At 35.3% G+C, this 14,504-nt stretch overlaps 1 pseudogene; it reads right to left on the bottom strand.

Moving 5' to 3' along the window:
* Window positions 1-5,508: 5,508 nt before the first annotated feature.
* Window positions 5,509-11,836, bottom strand: LOC128033764 (indole-3-acetic acid-amido synthetase GH3.17-like; annotated as a pseudogene).
* Between the last annotated feature and the right edge of the window lie 2,668 nt (window positions 11,837-14,504).

Genomic DNA, 14,504 nt, shown 5'->3' on the forward strand with positions numbered 1-14,504 from the left:
ATCTTCGTAATGTACTCTAGATACTTCAAGAAAAACAATTGTATGCTAAGTTTAGTAAGTGCACGTTTTGGTTACAAGAAGTTTCTTTTCTTGGCAATGTGGTAACCGTGGAAGGAATCCAAGTCGATCCCAAGAAAATAAAAGTTATAGTTGAGTGGAAGCAACCGAAAAATGTACTTGAGCTTCGTAATTTCCTAAGATTAGCAGGTTACTATCGAAGGTTCGTCAAGGGATTTTCTCTGATTGCATCACCTTTAACGAAGCTACTGCATAAGAATGTTTTGTTTGTACGGTTTGAGACACAGTAGTCTAGCTTTGATAAGCTCAAGTCCATTCTGACACAAGCTCATGTTTTAGTTCAACCGGAGTCAAGTCGGGAGTTTGTGGTATACAGTGATGCATCGCACGTTGGGCTAGGATGTGTTCTGATGCAAGATGGTAAAGTGATTGCTTATGTGTCGTGACAGCTTAAGACATACAAGGGTAACTACCCTACACACGATCTTGAGCTGGTTGCAGTTGTCTTTGCTCTAAAGACCTGGAGGCACTATCTGTACGGTGATAGGTGTATCATTTACACCAATCACAAGAGTCTCAAGTACATGTTAGCTAAAAAAGAGTTAAATCTTTGACAAAGTAGGTGGGTTGAATTGCTTAAGGATTATGACTGCACAATAGAATATCATCCGAGCAAGGCTAATATGGTTGCTGATGCTTTTAGCCATAGAGCGATTACTGATCTGAGAGCAATGTTAGCTCGTCTGAGTTTAGTGGAAAATGGTGGACTATTAGCTGAATTACAAGTTAAACCGACTTGGGTTGAACAGATTCCTGTTAAACAATTAAGCAATGAGTCTTTGGTGTAGTGACTGCAACAGGTCGGTTCGAGTGAAACTTTAGATTTTAGCTTGACAGTGACAAAGTTCTGTGCTTTAGAGTCTGATTTGTGTGCCTAATGATAAGGAGTTGAGACAATTGATCCTACAAGAGGCGTATAGTAGCCCTTATACTATGCATCCTGGTGGAAATAAAATGTATCAAGACTTCTGAGAACTTTATTGGTGGTCCAGACTGAAACGGAAACTGGTCATTTTTGTGTCTCACTGTTTGACGTGCCAAAAAGTTAAAGCTGAACATCAGTTGCCCTCAGGTTTGTTTCAACCAGTTAAGATTCCTCAGTGGAAGTGAGAGCATATAACAATAGATTTTGTTAATGGGTTACTTGTAACCCCCACTAAGAAAGATTTAGTTTGGGTCATCGTTGATTGGTTGACAAAATCCACTTATTTCATTCTTATCAGAACAGATTATTCTCTGCAAAAACTCGCCAAGCTGTATATTGTTGAAATCGTGACGCTGCATAGGATTCTAGTCTCAATTATCTCTAATAGAGATCCACGATTCACATCTCAGTTCTAGAATAAGTTTCATGAAGCTTTAGGCACATGACTTAATTTCAGTACCGCATATCATCCTCAGACTGACGAATAGTCTGAGTGGGTTATCCAGATTTTAAAGGATATGCTTCGGGGTTGCGTAATGTATTTCTGGGGTAATTAGGAGGATTACCTACCATTGGCTAAGTTTCTGTATAATAACAGCTTCCCGTCTAGTATTCAGACGGCACCCTACGAGGCTTTGTATGGTCGTAAGTGCCATACTCCTCTGTGTTGGACTGAGTTAAGTGAAATTCAAGTTTTGGGCCCCGAGCTAGTTTCTGAAACTAAGAACATTGTCAAATTGATCTGTGACTGTCTTAAAACTGCCTCTGATCGGTAGAATCTTATGTCGATCTAAAGAGAAAGGACATTGAGTTTTCTATAGGTGACCAGGTGTTCCTGAAAGTGTCACCGTAGAAAAATTTTCTTCGATTTGGATGCAAAGGCAAGCTGAGCCAGAGGTTTATTGCACCTTACTGCATTCTGAAACGTGTCGGACCTGTTGCGTATCAACTGAAATTACTGTTGGAGTTGGAACGAATTCATAATGTGTTCCACGTCTCGATGTTGAGACGGTATCGATCTAATCTATCGCACATTGTTCCAATCAATGAGATAGATTTGTGACCGAATTTAATGTTTGAGGAGGAACCTATAGAGATTTTAGATCGTGATGTTAAAGTGTTGAGGAAGAAAACTGTTTCTCTAGTTAAGGTTCTGTGGCGTAATCATGGCACCGAAGAAGCCACGTGGGAACCTGAAGAATCGATCTGATGGTAGTACCCGTATTTGTTTGAATTAGGCAAAATTTGAGGCCGAAATTTCTTTTAGGGGGAGAGAATTGTAACGCCTCAAATTTTAACATTTGACTATTGAATTTTCATCGTAATTGAGTATCTATATCTGTGGTTCTGTGCTCTGCTTATGTGATCAAAGCTAGGAGTTCGAGTCGTATCTTTAGAAGTTTTATTATTTTATTTTAAAGATAACCTCTATCTTTGAATAACATAAATAAGTTTAATACATTGTAACTCTATGCCAAAAATGAGCCTGTTGGTTCACTGGTTAAGCATCTGTATTTTGTTTGGTCCTATGTTTAAATTCCCGAGTTTGAGATGGGGGAATATTTTTGCTAAATTATTTTGAACTAATTCTATCGTCCTTTTTCTTTTCTTTTTCCTTTCTTATTCTCTTTTTTTCTTTCTTCTTCTTCTTCTTCTTCTTCTTCTTCTTCTTCTTTTATATTTTTGTTTGTGTCGATACTTGATACTACGTTAATTGGGAGTTATTTTGTTGCTCGTTGCGATCATTGTGTAAGTTTCATAGTTATTTCATTTTGTCTCTGTGAATTTTCGTCTTGTTATCGTTTATTCTGCAGAAACGAGATTTTACTTGTTTTACTTGAATTATCTATTTAAGTGTTCGATTGGTTACTTTTAGGTGAAAATCTTATGAGATGCTCTCCTCTGTCGTGTTAGTCTTGTTTCTTACTGTTACGTGAAGGCAAGTGTGCGAATTTGAGTTGGGGTTGTGTAAAAACTTTCGACATATTTCTGGCGATATATCGATCTTAGCGATGATTTGAGAATAATTGTACAATTGATTGTTGAATAGTCGTTTTAGGTTATGAAATTCTTTTATGTTGTTTATACTCTGAAACTATTACAGGTGCGTACTGAAAACCCCTATTTCTGTGAATTTCGGTCGCTGGAAAATGTGGTTGTCGATGCCACACGGCCAAAGACATGGGTGTGCGCCTAAGCCATGTGAGCTACACGGTCATGTGCTAGCACAGCCATGTGTCAGGCCATGTGGTTGGCCATGTAACTCACTATTCATCGAATTTGAGCCACACGGGTAAGGGACAAGGGCGTGTGTCCAGGTCGTATGAGGCCATGTTAGTGTAGGGTTCTCACGGGAAAGGACATGGGCAGTTATCCAGGCCTTTAACTCACTATTTATGATTTGGAATCACACGGTCAGGGATATGAACGTGTGCCCAGTTCGTGTAAGCCAAACGAGAAAGGATATGGGCGTGTGTCCAAGCCGTGTAACTCACTGTTTATGATTTAGAATAACACGGCCAGGGACATGGGCGTGTGCCCAGGTTGTGTGAACCACACGGGTGTGTGTCCAAGCCGTGTAACTCACTGTTTATGATTTAGAATCACACGGGCAAGGACATAGGCGTGTGCCCAGGCCATGTGAACCATACGAGCAAGGACATGGGCGTGTGTCCAGGCCGTGTGGCATCTGAATAGGGTCTGAATCTTAGTTTTGAGTCCATGAGTGTTGCCCAACACGAGCACTGAACTCCACAATATATTTATGATCTGAATTTGATTGTATGAGGACTATCTGATGCTCTAAGACTTATATATGGATGATATAAATATATGTGTACTGTGATGACTATTACTGATTCTGATATATATTATCTTCTTATAAATTGAATTGGAATGACTAAACACATGTTGTGGATGTTTGTAAATTGCATTTGCATAGGTTAAGATATTGTGATGAAGGAAGTAATCTGCTTTGAATCAGTGGCTAAGCCACGATGCGTATATATATGAATTTGGCACTTTGTCGCATTTCAGTCTAGCAGCTAGTCTGCATCTCTGTAAACATGTCAGACAAACATTCTATGGTGTGTAGGGTTGGTTGGGCATTGATTTCCTTTAATGGTGTGTTGAGATGGCCGAATATGGTGTATAGCATATGGGGGTAGGAATAACTGCATATGAATCTGATCTGTTCTGTATCTAAAACTGGAATTTCTTCTGCATATGTAACTGATATGTTCTGTATCTGAACTAGAATCGCTTCTGTCATCTAACTGAATCTTGGAATTCAAGAATTATCTTATAAATATGCTTTAATTGAATGGATGTCTTTTATGCACTGGGTCCACAACTCATTTCGTTGTTGATTGGATTTTAGGTGGCTTTTAGACTTGAATGGGTCGGCGTTGCGGGAGTTCGATCAATTTGTTTATCTTTCCTTTAAATTCTACTATTAGGAATTTCATCTTTCTATGCTATTACAATATTGGGGAGACTATATAGTTAGTTAATTGCTGTGATGGTTATAATATGTAAAATGGTTTTATTTTGACTGTGTTATAAATGTGGTTTTCCTAATATCGATAATGTAACTCTCTGGATTTGGTTTGGACGTCTATGTCGGGTTTAGAGTGTTACATGCAAGCTTGAACTGCAAGTTTTGCAGCTTCTCCAATGACAAATTTGGATGGAAAAAAATTTCACAAGCAACAGGCCTTCCATTTCATAATATCATAGACGTTAAAAGCCATAGGATGATGATATCCATTATGAATCGTTGTTGCTGCTACATTAGTGTACCCATGAATTTTTTAAGTTATAAAGCAAAGAGTGAGTGAGTAAATGACGGTGGTGTGTCTCACAATCTTTTTATTGAAGCTTTGTGTTTATGGTGTTGTGTTATATATAGGCTAAGGATCAAGATATGATTTGGACGCAGAAGACTTGAGAGTTGTAGAAGAAATGGAATGATACATGCTTGCATCTCCATTGAGTCTAGGCTCTGGGAGATTTTCTCCTGCTGCTCTCTCGCTAACAAGGTTGCACAATTCGAGTCTACAAAATTTACAAAACTTTTAGAAATTAAAATTTGTATTTAGGGCTAAATTTATTGAATTTTTTAGAATTTGAACTAAAATGACAAAATTTGTAAAAATTGACGACTAAACTTGTTAATTTCTTTATATTTAGGATCAAATATGATAGTATGTGTAAACAAGCAAAGGTTAAATTTCTTATTAGACCAATTAAAAAGCCCTTGTCAACATTTCCATCTAAATCTGGATCGATAAGTTTAAATACTAATAAAATCAACTAATATAGATCATACATACCGATACAAAAGCAGTCAAATTGTCTTTAAGCAATGGATTTAAAACAAATAACATTACAAACAAATTAAGGTGATATTAAACATGAAAGTGACAGGGCATAATCTAAATAATTGTCCTATGTGTTTTTGAACATAGGAAGGTGATTTTGAACATAAGAATGATGCAAACTAATTATAAAGGTCATTTTAGGCTGAAATACTTTCCTATCACTCTTGAATCTAATATTTTTAAGGCTTCCTCTAGATTTAATGCAACTAGGTTTTTGTATTGGCTCAATGAAGTTCCTTTCGACACATAGGAATCCATTAATGCCTCAAAACTTCATTGCTTTACAACCCTAATCTCCAAAGCTGCAATTATGTTCCTTTTCCTATCGATTTTATATGTATAATGCAATGACTCTTCCATTCTAAAGCAACATTCTACCATTATTTTTAGGTCAAGCTCTTTGCAATACTTGCCTTCTTTTTCATTAAGCTCCCAAAATAAGACATAATGACCTAGTACCAGAGAAGTATTAGCATAGCTAGTGTACTCTGTTAAAATGAGCTCGAATGGACCAAGAAGAGCTTTTGCTTCTGCCACAACCTTGAATAGGTCAGTTTCGCTTGTTTTTCTCCATATCAACACTTAGGACAACACTTTTCCTCTCCACAAACTGGAATTGAGGTGCATTATTGTGGAAACCACTCACCATAAGAACATCTCTGACTTTATATTGATATAATCCTGAAAGAAACAAAGAAAGGGATATCATCAAACTAGATTAGATGATTATATAAATTCCAATGAGGAACTTTTACCTGTAGAATTTGTGACAACTAGTTCGTAGCGTTGACCAAGCTTTACATTTACAAGATCAACAAGTTCAGTATCTTCATCGTTGCTCTTCGTTTCAATAGATTCATCACGGTCATTCTTCATAGGAAGGAATTCAAAGTAAGCCATGTTAGGGAGAAATGTGTAGGAGACATTAGAATGTTTGCATAGAGGTTCTACGTTAATCCCACAAAAAGCTTCTGAGCAAGCATATAAAGATGAAACTAAAGGAAGGCCTCCGCAATAGAACTCGAGTTCTGCAGTATACTGTCTCATAACACTCGTACATATGCCAGCAATGAACCTTGTTTTAGGCTATAGCTTTCTGATTATTCCATCCCATGATTTATGTTGAGATCACGTGTTTAAGATTGCTGCCATTTAGTTTTTTTTCTGTTGCTAAGTTTGAATAATTCTCCTTTACTTTAGGAGCTTAGTTTTTCGATTTTTTTGGAATATTGTTACCAAATTCTTAGAAGATTTTTAGAACCTCTTTTTCTATTTTTAGTTTTGAATTTTTGTATTTAAATCGTTGAGGTGCAAATCAATTATCATTCCAGTCTTCAATTATTTTCTATATTAAAACTTTATTTCTCTTCTTTCTGCTTCAAATCTCTCGATCAATCATCAAAGTTCGAGTTCTAATCACTAACAAATTTGTACCTGAGCTGTTTTCTTGAGGGATCTGTGAGGTTATTTCCATGTTAAGATGGAAGGAGAGTCCAGTTTTTCAGTTGCTGCACCACCAGTCTTTGATGGAGATAATTACCAGATGTGGACAGTTCGCATGAAGACTTACCCAGAGGCTTTGGATCTTTGGAAAGTTGTAGAAGAGGATTACGAGGTCCCACCACTTCCAGCAAATCCTACTGTGGCATAGATTAAAGCACAAAAGGAAAAGAAGATGAGGAAATCAAAGGCAAAAGCTTACTTATTTGCAGCTGTGTCTCAAATGATTTTCACATGAATAATATCTCTAAAATCAGCAAAGGAAATCTAGGATTACCTCAAGGCTGAGTATGTAGGAGATGAGAGGATTCGTGGAATGAAAGTCTTAAATCTAATCAGGAAATTCGAGTTGCAGAAGATGAAGGAGTCTGAGTCAGTGAAAGAATATTCTGACAGACTTCTCAGCATTGCCAACAAGGTGATATTACTTGGTTCTAAGTTGAACGACTCTAGAATCGTAGAAAAGTTGTTAGTCACTATTCCAGAGAAGTTTGAAGCCACCATTACTACTCTGGAGAACACCAAAAACCTATCAAAGATCTATCTTGCAGAGCTCTTGAATGCTTTACAAGCACAAGAGTAAAGAAGATCCATGAGGCAAGAGGGAGTGATAGAAAGTGCCTTACCTGTCAAGCATCAAGACAACAACAGGTATAAAAAGAAGAAAAATTTTAAGAACCAGTCGATGAGTGGAGAAAATTCACCAGGCAATTATCAGAAGAGCAAAAGAGGAGGTGTCAAGAAATCCTACCCACCTTGTCACCATTGTGAGAAGAAAGGTCATTCACCATTCAAATGTTGGAAAAAACCAGACGCCAAATGCTAAAAATGCAATCAACTTGGACATGAAGCAGTGATTTGCAAGGTCAAAGGCCAGGTGCAAGAAGTAGATCCACAGATAGCTGATCAAGAAGAAGAAGATCGATTGTTCGTGGTTATTGTTTCTCAAGCAGAGAATCAAGTGAGAGCTGGTTGATTTTGATAGTGGGTGCACAAATCACATAACATATGACAAGGAGCTCTTCGAGGAATTGAGAAACATTTAAGTCAAAAAGAGTGAGGATTGGAAATGGTAAGTACTTGGAAGTCAAGGGAAAAGGCACAGTAGCTATTACATGCTATGAAGGTACAAAATTCATTTCAGATGTTTTGTTTGTACCTAAAATTGATCAAAATCTCTTAAGTGTTGGTCAGTTACTGGATAAAGGCTATAAAGTGCTATTTGAGAATAAGCAGTGCCTGATCAGAGATGCTAATGGCAGAGACTTGTTCAATGTCAAAATGAAGGGAAAAAGTTTTGCTCTTAATCCAATGGAAAATGAGCAAATGGCTTTTAAATCCAGAGTTAGTGCCACTGAGACTTGGCACAATAGACTTGGGCACTTTCACGATCGAGGATTGCTTCAAATGCAGTTGAAGAAGCTGGTGGAAGGACTTACAGACATTGATGATGATCTACCTCATTGTCAAGCTTGCAAATTTGGGAAACAACATAGACAACCCTTTCCTAAACAAGCCTAGAGAGCCTCGAAGAAGTTACAACTTGTCCATACTGATCTTTGTGGTCCTTAGAGAACGCCATCGTTAAATGGTAACCTCTATTACATAGCCTTTATCGATGATCTAACAAGAATGTGTTGGATTTTCTTGTTGAAACAAAAATCAGAAGTTGCTAGTGTGTTCTGGAAATTCAAAGATAGAGTTAAGAATGAAAGTGGATGCATGATTCAGATTTTAAGATCTAATAATGGCAAGGAGTACACTTCAAAAATCGTTAATAGGTTTTGTGAAGAGGCTGGAATTGAGCATCAGTTGACGGCGCCATACACTCCACAACAAAATAGAGTCAGTGAAAGGAGGAATGGATTCATAATGGAGATGACTCGATGTATGCTTCATGAGAAGAATCTTCCAAAAAGCTTTTGGGGAGAAGCTACAAACACTGTTGTGTTCTTGCAAAATCAGATTTCAACAAAAGCTGTGAAGGATCAAATGCCATTTGAAGCTTGGTATGGTTACAAACCTTCTTTAAAGTTCCTTAGAGTGTTTGGCTGCCTGTGTTTCACTTACATTCCATAGGTCAAGCGTGATAAGCTTGACAAAAAGGCAGAAGCTGGCATTTTTGTTGGGTATAGCACTGTATCTAAAGATTTCAGTGTCTTTCAACCACACACTGGACGTGTTATTGTGAGCAGAGATTTTTATTTTGTTGAAAATGAGCAATGGAATTGGGAAGACTCGACCAAGACAAACCAAACTTCTAGTGCACCAAATCATTTTACCATTGGCAGCACGTTAGAGGAGCTTGAAGATGAAGGGCAAGATGTTTTAGCTGATGATACACCTGTCAGAGGTACAAGGCTGCTCTCTGACATTTACCAAAGATGTAACGTGGCTATTTGTGAGCCTGCAAGGTATCATGATGCAAAAAAAGTCAACATTGGATGGCTACAATGAAGGAGGAGCTTTTGATGATCAAGAAAAACAAAACTTGGAAGCTGGTTGATCGACCTCTGGATAGAAAGATAATTGGATTAAGATGGGTGTTCATAACGAAACTAAATCTCGATGGTTTAGTTAACAAATTCAAAGCAAGACTTGTTGTGAAGGGATATGCACAAGTCTTTGGAGTCAATTATTCAGAAACATTTGCACCTGTTGCCAGGCTTGACACTGTAAGGTTATTGATTGCTCTTGCTGCACAAAAGAACTGAAAAGTTTTTCAGTTAGATGTTAAATCTGCATTCCTAAATGGATTCTTGGAAGAGAAATCTTTGCCGAGTAACCTGAAGGTTTTGTAAGCAGAGGCAATGAAGACAAAGTTTACTTGCTGAAGAAGGCTCTGTATGGCCTAAAACAGGCTCCACGAGTATGGTATAGCAGAATTGATGATCATTTGGTGGGTTTTGGCTTTCAAAAAAGTCAATCTGAGCTCACACTACATGTCAAGCATAAAGGTACAAACACTTTAGTCATTTCTCTTTATGTAGATGACTTATTGATTACAGGGAGCAATCTCGATCAAGCTAATCAGTTCAAATTGGAAATGAAAAAGGTCTTCAAAATGACAAACCCTGGTCTGATATCTTATTTCCTTGGCATTTAGATCAAACAAAGCCAAGATGAAGTGTTCATCTGTCAAAGAAAGTATACAAATAAGATACTTAAAAAAATTCATATGGAAGATTGCAAAGCAATGAGTACTCCTATGAATAAAAAAAAGAAGCTAATCAAAGATGATGGTTCTGCCAAAGTCATTGAAGCTGAGTTTAGGAGTTTGGTAGGTTGTCTAATGTACTTAACAGCAACCAAACCCGACATCTTGAATGCTGTAAGTATTCTCTCCAGATTCATGCATTATCCCAATGAGACTCACATGAGAGCTGCAAAAAGAGTTATCAGATACATCAAGGGGACCTAGAGTTGTGGAGTGAAGTTTTTAAAGCACAGGGAATTGAAGTTAATTGGTTTCTGTGACAGTGATTGGGGTGGCTCAACTAATGATATGAAGAGTACCTCTGGTTATTGTTTTTGCCTTGGATCAGACATGTTCTCTTAGAGCTCGAAGAAGCAAGAAACTGTAGCTCAATCCATCTTTGAGGCGAAATTTGTGGTCGCAATGACAGCAGCTAACCAAGCTCTCTGGTTAAGGAAGATTCTTGTTGATCTAAACATGGAACAGAAGCAAAGCACAGAGATTCTAATTGATAACCAAGTTGCCATTGCAATCTCTAACAATACAATCTTCCATGGGAAGACTAAGCATTCCAACATCAAGTTATTTTTTGTTCGAGAAGTTCAAAAGAGTGGTGATGTGTCTCTTTGTTACTGCAAATCTGAATATCAAATTGCAGATATCTTCACCAAACCATTGCCACTTAGCAAGTTTGAAAGCTTCAGGAACAAACTTGGAGTTTGCAGCATCTAAACAAGGAGGAGTGTTGAGATCACGTGTTTAAGATTGCTGCCATTTAGTTTTTTTCTGTTGCTAAGTTTGAATAATTCTCCTTTACTTTAGGAGCTTAGTTTTTCGATTTGTTTTGTATATTGTTACCAGATTCTTAGCAGATTTTTAGAACCTCTTTTTCTAGTTTTAGTCTTGAACTTTTGGATTTAAATCGTTGAGGTGCAAATCAATTATCATTCCAGTCTGCAATTATTTTCTATCTTAAAACTTCATTTCTCTTCTTTCTGCTTCAAATCCTCGATCAATCATCAAAGTTCAAGCTCTAATCACCAACAATTTACAATTACATATGTTCTTGATCAACTCAACCTGTTCTGGATTAGGCTTTATGACCAATGATGCTACATTTTTACATCTAGAGTCTGTAATCCGATGGCTTAATCGACCCATTTTTATGTCATATCATAGCTCTTGCAAATGATTTTCTAGAAACTTGATAGCTCTTAGGACCTTAGATGCAAAGAATGAACCAATCATGACAACCTCTTCTCGTTGGATTAAACCAAAAAGTAATTGACAATATAAGCTCTAGTTGGGGTCTGGGCAAAAGATGGTCTCACAAGGGATTGTGTAAAGCTTAGGTAAACTGGCTCTAAATCCACTGCCCTTGAATATGCAGGTTGTAATAGATGTTGCCATGAGGCCACTAGGAGTTCTTTTACCGGCTTGGTTGATGTCAACAATGTGCCTTTAAAATTAGACAGATAAAGGCAGATAGTTAGTTTTAGGACTGAATTGCTGTTGTAAATGCAAAAAGCAAGAAAAGCAACTATGTATATTATATCAATATATGTACAAGTAGTATTCACTAAATTCGAGTGTTACTATTTGCATGGTATATTATACATATGTTGATACTATATATATTTCCTTAATATGGTAACTTATATTATAATATATAACTATTAGTAACTATTGATTTTTTTGTTCGAATATCATTACTATTGATATAATATACCATGTTATATACCGTGGTCGGCCCATAAAATGGAAAATTTTCTATTTAGGCCTTTTATAGTTTATAAAATTTAAAATTAGTAATGGTAAAATTGCACTTTGACCCCAAAATGATAAAATTTGATTTAATCTTTTAAAATTATAAAGATATAGGCTATTAAAATATTAAAATTGTATTTTACAATTGTAAAAATTTTGAGGAGAGTTGAATTGAGAGAATTAGTGAAGGAAGGGTTTAGTTGTTAAAGATTGGTTTGTTGGAAAAAAAAAGTGAGAACTTAAGGATCAAATTGCATTAATTGTTTAACTAAGGTATTAGATTGTATTGTTTAGCTTGAGGATGTGTTTTAATGGTGTTTTATACATGTCTTTTGAAGAGAAATATTTGGAGAAAGGAGGATCAAGCAAGGGCAAGGAAAAAGTCTTTGATTGAACAAAAAGAAGTTGTGACCCCTTTTGTAAAGCTTGAAAATTTTGGTTATGTGCTCCCTAAATTCTCCTTTATCTTATGTATTAATTAAAAGGTTTAATTGTATGCTTAATATCGTGGTAAAATTTTGACATAAACCTTTTGAGTATGTATATTTAGAGATGAGCAAAACTTGATTTGATTTAGAAAAATTGAAAAAAATTTTGAATTTCAAGTTAATCGAATCAAGTTATTCGAATTATTCGATTCAACTCGAATAACTCAAGTCGAGTTGAATTTCACAATTCGAATAACAGATTAGTGTAAATACCCTTTTGGTCCCTGTCAACTTTGAAAATAAGCAAATTGGTCTCTCTCAACAAAAATTACAAAATAATTTTCAAAAATTCAAAATATTTATAAAAAATTAAAATTTATATTTTTAAAAATTATAAGATTTTTAAAAAATCTAAAAATGTATAAAAAGTTAAGATTTAAATTTTTTCTAAAACAATAATTTTGGGGACCTAATTAATGATTCAAATTTATCATACTCAAGTATATATTTTTTTTAGCTTTGAAAAAATTTCCAAATATATATGATTTCAAATTTTGTGCTCTAACATGGAATTAGTTATATTATAACAATATTTTTATTTGACATGTATACTTTTTAATTTAACTCAAACAATTTCAATTGATTCGACTCAACTCGAATTTCATTTCACTTCACTCGATTTGAAAAAAAAATTCAAATCGAGTTAAATGATAAAAAAAGACTCGTGAACTTAATTAACTCAAAAAATTTTCACTCGATTCGATCGAATGCTTACCCATATATATTTAACATAACTAAGATTAACAAGGAATAAATAATGAAATTGGTAACTGTTAAGAGTGAATTATATGGTAAGTAACTATATGCCTTGAATGTGCTAATGAAATGCATATGTTAATTACTTAGCGCTATGGGCAAATTAATATGAAACTATGCTATGGCAAGAAGCTAGCAATAGGGGTTGGTGTTCGATCGAATCGAGTGGAAATATTTTGAGTTAATTGAGTTGACAAGTCATATTTTATCATCTTAACTTGATTTGAATTTTTTTCGAATGAAGTCGAGTGAAATGAAATTTAAGTCAAGTCGAATCAAGTAAAATTGTGATGTGAGCTCGTAACCGTTAGGAGAATTACAAAAATCACTTTTGTGCCTAATCGTTTCTAATAGGTAATGAGAAGAAAAAAAAGAAGAAATTAACGATAATGAATTAAAAAGGATAGATAACAATATAGGATTCCGGCCTAAAAGTTTATACAAGAAAAAAACCAACATTATGACCGAACATGACCCGTTTTCTATTGGATAAACTCGTGAACCAAGAGTTAAATGAAAAAGACTCTGACCCGTTGTTTATAAGGAAACAAGAACCGAAGGTATAAAAACAAGGATGAATGCCACAAGACGATAAATTTGGGTAAGGATGTTCTTAAGAACTTAAGAGAAATCTCTCAAAACATATATTTCATTCAAAAGTTCCAAAAGTCTTGTGAAATAAAATGACTACTATTTTATTTGAACGTAAATGAAAGAAAATGACTTATTGTGCAACGTTTAGAACGTTGCAAGGTTGTTGTTCCACGCTGAGCTCAAAGTGAAATGTAGATTGTTCAGACTCGGTATGAATGGTTTGAATCAGCCCGATAAGTGCTTCCCTGAGCTTCTTAGCTTGTGATCTAGTCGATGGACCCGCGAGCATTTGTAAATCATTGCCATTATCTATTTTCAGCCTTTTAGGTTCACAATCTATTTCCTTTGATTCTGATAAAAGGCATTCTCACGTTTGGTCCAAAATTCATTCCCTGCTCACGTTAAATTGTTTGAGTTAAATTAAAATTTTGTTACAATATAATTAATTCCATGTTAGAGCATATAAGTTTGAAACCATATATATTTTTAAAACGATTTCAAAGAAAAATAATACAAAAATAAGATACTTTAGTATAATGAACTCGAATCATTAATTAACTTAATTAGGCCCAAATTATTATTTTAGAAAAATTTTAAAATTTTAATTTTCTTTATATATTATATATATTGTAATTTTTTTTTAAAAATTTTGAGAATTTTATAATATTTTGAATTTTAAAAATTATTTTAATTTTTTTTGTAATTTTTGTTGAGAGAGACCAATTTGCTTATTTTCAAAATTGATAGGGACCAAAGGGGTATTTACACCAATCTGTAATTTGAATTATTCGAGTCATTCGAATTGTAAAATTCAACTA

The sequence above is a fragment of the Gossypium raimondii genome, chromosome 2 (genome assembly GCF_025698545.1).
Source record: "Gossypium raimondii isolate GPD5lz chromosome 2, ASM2569854v1, whole genome shotgun sequence".
In the NCBI taxonomy this organism is placed as follows: domain Eukaryota; kingdom Viridiplantae; phylum Streptophyta; class Magnoliopsida; order Malvales; family Malvaceae; genus Gossypium; species Gossypium raimondii.